Source organism: Chrysochloris asiatica, unplaced genomic scaffold, assembly GCF_000296735.1.
Source record: "Chrysochloris asiatica unplaced genomic scaffold, ChrAsi1.0 scaffold00142, whole genome shotgun sequence".
Taxonomy (NCBI): domain Eukaryota; kingdom Metazoa; phylum Chordata; class Mammalia; order Afrosoricida; family Chrysochloridae; genus Chrysochloris; species Chrysochloris asiatica.
In genome coordinates this window covers 4,633,923-4,641,378 of record NW_006408660.1, presented here as the reverse complement: position 1 = coordinate 4,641,378, position 7,456 = coordinate 4,633,923, and the positions used below count along the sequence as shown (strand labels likewise).

The following is a 7,456-nucleotide window of genomic DNA, read 5'->3' as shown; positions in this document are numbered from 1 at the left end:
GGGTATTCTGTGTTGTTGTTGGCGGAGCTCTCTGCTATACGTCCATCCGATCCGCCATCTTGTTTGTTCCTCAACCTCCATCATTTTTTAACTTTCCAACATTCAACCCCCTCTGGCAGGCAGCAACATCTTCACTGAGAGACTTCCATTGTGTGCAAGGTGTTGGAAGGTTGTACAACCTTTCCAATGTCTCCTGATATTCCTGGTGTGCCAGCCCACAAGTCTTTCTGCCAGGATGGGAATGGGGACCTGCAGATAGCGTTCCCACAGCAGGGCAGCAGCAGCAACAGAGCCCAGACAGTTGGTAAATGAGGGTCTGAGCCTTTCCTCTGAACTATTAGAACATGTTCCTTTCATTGAGCATCTACTAAGTGACAGAGGGCAGGGTACAATTCTTGCCTTCCATATAAAAACCCCAGGTTCAGTTCCTGGCCCGTGCTACTCACTCACAGCCACCACAAATCTGTCATTGGGGGTTTGTGTGGTGCGATGACACTGAACAGGTTTCAACAGAGCGCCTAGACTAAGAGACTAGGAAGAAAGGCCTGGCAATCTACTTCCAAAACTCAACTGATAAGAATTCTGTGGAGCACAATGATTCAGTTCTGTTGTGCATGAGGCCACCATGAGTTGGGGCTGACTCGATGGCAACTAACAACACAGACTTCTTTGTTGTTAAGTGCCATTGAGTCGGTTCTGACCCATAGCGACCCTGTAAAGAGTTTCCAAGGAGCAGTTGGTGAGCTTGAACCACCGACCTTGCCATTCAAAGGCTTTGCAGTCTGGCGTATTAACCCACAGCGCCACACCAGGACTAGACTCCCTTAGGCATTCTTTTTATTTCTTCACTGACTAGAACATGTTGTCTTCCAGCTAGCCAGATAGTTTCCCCTCTCTCTTCATTCAAGCAGAATACCACCTCCCACATTGTTGGCCCCCAGGAGGTGGCCCCCAAGCATCCTGCCTTTTCAGAGTACTTTCTAGACCTTCTCCTAGCCCAACATTATCTATCTTCCTACAACTTATTGCTTCCCACCCCCACCCCCGCTCCTTCCCCCTGCAATCCTACACTCTATGTTTATTTGCTGACTTGTTTCTGCCTGTATTCTGTACTCCACTGTTAGCCTCAGAAGACAGAAAGAGTTGTCACACTTGGCTGATGCATTTCCTGAATGATGCTCAGCACATAGTCAGTCCTCAATGGATCAATGAATAAATAAGTGGATTTCATTTACTTTTAAATGATGTCATCAATGAACTATCATCAAGTTGGCCCTCACTCATGGTGATTCCATGTACCACAGGGTCAGACCATTATGATCCATAGGATGTCCACTATCTGATTTTCAGAAGTAGACAATCAGATCTTTCTTTGCAATCCATCTAGTCTGGAAGCAACACAGCGTCCACTGATAGATGGGTGGTGTCGGGAATCGAATCTGGGTCTGCCACATAAAAGGTGAGAAGTCTACCTCTGCTCCCTTGATCCTCATAAAAGTTCCATTTTCTTGAAGTAGAAACTGAGATGTTGTGAGGTTAAGTTCTTGCCCAGCATCTAGCATCTAGTCAACCATCACTATTTCCTTTCTGTTTTCTCTTACAACTCGCCATGCCTCCAGTGACCTCCACACTGATTTCGTCTTCATGGGGCATCACTCCAGTCCTCCCATGGTTATCTATGAGGTTGACCTCACCTGGGCCAGGCTGAATGATCCTAAACAGGAGCTGGAATACAGGGGCATCATGTCTCCCGTCTCCTGCTGCTAATTCATGGGTAGGAGTTACATGCAATCCTGCATGCGGATTTATTAAAGTGTCTGGCATATGTCATGCATTCATTGCAGGATAGAGATGCTGCTGCTGCTACTAATATGAATAGGAATCCAGCACTTTAGATCCGGAAGAGATTTTAAAAGTTATCTATGCCAATGTTTAGTAAGCTTTCAGGTGCATTTGGATGTACATACAGATGCCTAGCCCCCATTCCATACCTCTCAAACTGAACTGGAGGTAAATGCCACTTTTCTGTTTATAACCAGATCCCCAAGTGCTGGCCGAATCTAATATCACTGAGGCCTTTGCAGATTCCTGCTTTGTCCCAGTCTTCACGTTGTGCCTATAGCTCCTTTGGGACAAACCCCCTGAGCAAGCATCTCTGTACTGCATCTGCTCAAACATCTCTCAGGAATGGAACTCACCTCATTTCAAGGTAACCCCTTGCATTTGGGGACAACTGGGACTGGGATCCAATCCTTGCTACTGATGGGAACAACTCAGAGAGACCAGAGAAGGAAAGAGCTAGCCTTGTTCTTCTCTGGGCCTTGACTTCTCTGTTTTGACAAGGTCCAGACATCCCAGATCTATGTCTGTATCTTTCCAAATAGGGCTTCCAGAAACACATGCTTAAGACCCCAAGATGGAAGATTTTAAAATGTCCTCTCTTCGATTCCACTTTAATTTATATCTACATATTTTGGACCCTTAGGATGTTAGCTTTATAACTGAGAATGAGCCTCTGATTGATTTCACTGTTTCAAACTGTGTTTGTATTTATAGCTGTGACGTAGCCAATTTTGGGATTTGGAGCAAATGAGAAGCTAGCAGAAGTGAACAATATGCAAATACCCATTGACGCCTCTGCACAATGTGAAGTCAGGAGATAGGAGGTAAGGAGTGGGAGAATTGAGTCACCCCACAACATGAGGGAACATGGGACCAAATTTACAAGGCCCACTGGAGCCTTGGGGTGACACTGTAAGATCAGCACTGGACCACAAGGTCTGTTTGAATGGAAAAGTCAGTGGTTCAAACTCACCAGATGCTCCTCAGAAACCCTATACAGACAGGATCGCTGTGAGTTGGATCCGACTCAGCGACACTTAACAAAACCATAACACTATAAGACTAAGTAAATTTTTAAGTGAATAATGTTGACAGTATAGAAAAATAAAAAAGTGATTTACTGAAGCCATATAGCAACTTGCAACCTGACTGCCTCATACCAGTGTTGTTGTTGTTAAGTGCCATTGAGTCAGATCCAACTCATAGCAACCCTATCTATAGAAGGTTTCTGAGGAGTGACTGGTGAGTTTGAACTGCTGACCTTGCTGTTCCAATTGACCTTGTAGTCCAGTGCTTTTAAATTTGTTGGTTTAAATTGGCATAAAAGCCTACACTTCATTTTATAATGGTATATATTTAAGAAACAGTATACTAAACATTAACCAAACCAACATTTTGTGAACGTTAAATTTCATGCAAGTTTCCCCCTTTTAGTGGGTCTGCACATTCCTCAACTTTGAAAAGCATATCTGAAGGTTTGTGAAACCGTGGCTGGGCCATCAGGTGAACGGGATTTTCTACAAGATCATTTTACATTAAACAACTACAGTATGAGTTTTGTGTGTGTGTGTGTGTGTGTGTGTGTGTGTGTGTGTGTGTACACATGCGTGGATGTAGGGGTTTGGTAACAATAACCTGGAGTCCTGTAAACACTGAGCTGCTAATCAAAAGATTCATGGTTCAAACCCACTAGTCACTCTGTGGGAGAAAGATTACAGCCTTGGAAACCTTAAGGTTTTATGAGTTGGAATCGACCTGACAGATGTGTCTTTTTAACAGGGCAACAACCTAGAGCTGTGAGCCTCAGACCTGACAGGGCATAAGAATCACCTGTGGACTTTTTAACATGGTCCACCCACCCTGCCTAATGCATTATGTCATTTGATTTCTTGACTGCTGCTTCCGTGAGTGTTGATTCAAGAAGAATGAAGTCCTTGACAACTTCAATCTTTTCTCCATTGATAAGAATGTTATTGGTCCAGTGGTGAGGGTGCCAAAAGAACCAATAGATCTGTTTTAGAAGAAGCGCAGCCAGAGTGCTCCTTGGAGGCCAGGAAGGCCAAACTTCATCTCTCATACTTTGGACATATTGTCAGGAGAGACCAGTCACTGGAGCAGGAGATCATGTTTGGTAGGGTGGAAGGTCAGAGAAAAAGAGGAAGACCCTTAGCGAGATGGATTGGCCAAGTGGTAGTGTCAATAGGCTCAAGTGTGGCAACGGTAGTGAGGTTGTCCCAGGATCAGGCAGTGTTTAGTTCTGCTTTGCAAAGGGTTGCTATGAGTTGGTACTGACTCAATGACACCTAACAACAACAACAACAACCCACCCTGCCATACCTGAAATTTTGCATATCTAACAAGTTCCCAGGTGATGCTGTTGCTGGTCTATGGCTATTCAGAGAACCAAAAGATGCTCTATAGTAATACTTTAAAAAAATAAAATAATAAGCTACTAGAAGTTTATTTTTAAGGCTGCATTTACTCAGCCTGACTTTTTTTTTTTTTTTTCAACCTCTCTTTTGCTTTCTTTTCCACCCAGTTGAGATTGTTTGCATGCTCTTATCTGAAATCCTGAACTGATTTCATTAACGTTTCTATTCTTTGCTGTGATGAGTACATTTCCCATTGGTGGAGGGTGGGTTCGTCTCAAAGGGCCCTCAAGGAACCTATCAAGGCAGATCTGGGGCAGGCCAAATTATTCTGCTGCTGTCAGCTTACACAGAGAAATTGGTGCACTTCTTGGCGTGCTGCCTTCATTGCACTGAACTAAACCAACTGGCAGGTGTCTTCCAGCCCCAGACAGCAGTAGGCCTGGTGCTCTTGGAAGAGGAGGATCTCCACATCATAGCTTTTCACCTCTGCCAGGCAGTAGATGACTGTTTTAGGCTTCTGCCTGGCCACATAATTGAGCTCCCTTCCAAACCCCTCACTGAAACAGCTGGCCTGCTTCTATGCCCACTTCCTCCCAAGTCTCTCTCAGGGCTGTTTCCAAGTCATTCTCTCCTGGATCCACATGGCCTTTGGGAGGTGTCTTAGACCAGGTTTTCTAGAGAAGCAAAACCAGTGAAAAATAAATATGTGTATATATAAAGAAAAGTTTATTATCAAGGAAATGGCTTACAATTGCAGAGTCCCAGGTCCCCAGTGGGAGAGAGAGTGAGAGTCTAAAGAAACTATATGTCCACTATATCAGGAGCAGGCCACACCCCCAAGGAAGCATCCCTTTAATTGATTGGCTGCTCATAGATCCTTATCATTGAGTTAACTGTGCCTGTAGGTTTCATCACCATGGGAATAAGCACATCTTATCTGCTAATCCTCTGGAAATCCTAACCTAATCAAGTTGACAAAGAACCCTAACTCTTACAGTCCACCTTTGTCAACTAGAAACCTATAAACTGTATGCATAATCTCTAAAGAAAATTGTAAAGTCATAAAGTCATACTAGTGCCTAACATTATATAACTAAAGCACATACAACTGAATATGTACTGGCCCCATTTGCATCTTACATGTCACAAATGAACAAAACAAAAAATTTGATTCACACATACAAATATCTCAAATAACAAATATTCATTTAACTGTCCAAAAGGTACATTCTGCAAGCCAGTACCCTGCCTATAGACACACAGCCTTACACAGTCCATGAACTTAAGAGTCCAGAGCTGCTCAGTCTTTCCAGGTCACCGCCTCTTCTGCCATCTCTGCTGTTGATGCTTTTCAAGGCAGGGACCCCACACTCCACTCATGATCCCAATCAACTGTTCCTGAAATGAAAGACTAACTACTCCTCTATTTTGTTACACATCTTCTACAATTACAGCTTTGACAATCACAATTAATCTTGCTAATAACTACTCACAATGAAACCATAAAATTCTATCAGCATCATCCCCCACCTTTTCACCAGACCTATCTGGAAAAGAGGAAAACTAATCAGTGGTAATTCTCCCTTGTCCCCTCATTCAAAAACTAAACACACTCATGAAAGCTTATAAGCCAGACACTTCATGCCTTTATAGCCTTCCCCTGTTTTTGATAGCCAACGTCTAAATTGCCCATCCCTATCAACCTACTTTTTAATATTTAAAAAATTAAAATATTTACTGATGAAGATCAAAGAGCACAGCCTTCCATATGGATTGCATCTCAATGTAAAGAAAACAAAAATCCTCATCACTGGGCCAATAAACAAAATTCTTATCAATGGAGAAAAGATTGAAGTTGTCAAGGACTTCATTCTTCTTGGATCAACTATCAACACTCACGGAAGCAGCAGTCAAGAAATTAAACGATGTGTTGTATTAGGCAAATCTGCTGCACAGGACCTTTTTAAAGTGTTGAAGAGCAAAGATGTCAGCTTGAGGACTAAAGTTTAGCCTGACCCAAGCCACGGTATTTTCAATTACCTCATATGCATGCGAAAGCTAGACAGTGAATAAGGAAGAGGGCAGAAGAATTGATGCTTTTGAGTTATGGTGTTGGAGGAGAATATTGAAAGTGCCATGGTCTGACAAAAGAACACAGATCTGTGTTGGAAGAAATGCAGCCAGAGTGCTCCTTGGAGGCCAGGATGGCCAAACTTCATTTCTCATACTTCGGACATATTGTCAGGAGGACCAGTCGCTGGAGAAGGAGATCGTGTTTGGTAAGGTGGAGGGTCAGAGAAAAAGAGGAAGACCCCCAGTGAAATGGATTGGCCAAGTGGCAGCATCAATGGGCTCAAGTGTGGCAATGGTAGTGAGGTTTGCCCAGGATCAGGCAGTGTTTCGTTCTGCTGTGTGTAAGGTCACTATGAGTCGGTACTGACTCGATGGCACCTAACAATAACAATCAACCCACTACGCTGAGGAGACAAACATGTTTAATCCGTTTCTTCATTACTGCATTTCCCCCAATTCCACTCACAAATAGACCCAGGTTGTCACCAACTGACATACAGCTCACTGGTTCCCTTTAACTTCCAGCCATAGAAGAGGATTTTCCCTGATGGGTCGAATTTCCTTGCCTTGATGCCTCCAAAGCAAACAGCTTGCTTGAATCTCAAAAAAACAAACAGTCTGCTTTTTTTCTCTGCTTTGTTTCAATCATGAATCTCTTGTTCTTCCAGCAGTTCTGGGTTGGTCTGTGTGACTTTTCAAATGCAAATGTCCCAACTCTGAAGGATGTAGGTGGGGTTTCAGGGTATTCCACCTAAAGCCCCATACACTACAAAGACTTAAAATAAGAAGCCTATTTTTATTTTTTATTTTTTTTAAGGTTTTTATTGTGGATTGAATGAAAGTTTACAGGGCATATCATCAGTTTTGCATTCAACAAATCATATACCTTATTTCATTACACTGATTAAAATACCCTCCATGTACCATCAGTTAACAGTATTTCTCTCTATCCACTTTACATTTTAAAAAACAAACAAACAAAAAACCACTCAGGCATATATAATAATTTACATCTCCAAAGGGCACATTCTGCAAGTCTGCCTCCTGGCCAGGAGCTCTTAATCCCTCTCTTCTTAGTCCATGAATCTAGAGTCCTCAGCGGCTCCCCCTCTCCATGCCCCCATCTCTGCCTCCATCTCTGGTGCTGCTGCTTCTCTGGATAAGGTCCC

The 7,456-nt window shown here is 43.1% G+C and overlaps 1 pseudogene; it reads right to left on the bottom strand.

The window, feature by feature from the left end:
• Nucleotides 1-4,551: 4,551 nt before the first annotated feature.
• Nucleotides 4,552-7,456, bottom strand: part of LOC102835995 — an 82,628-nt pseudogene continuing 79,723 nt past the window's right edge.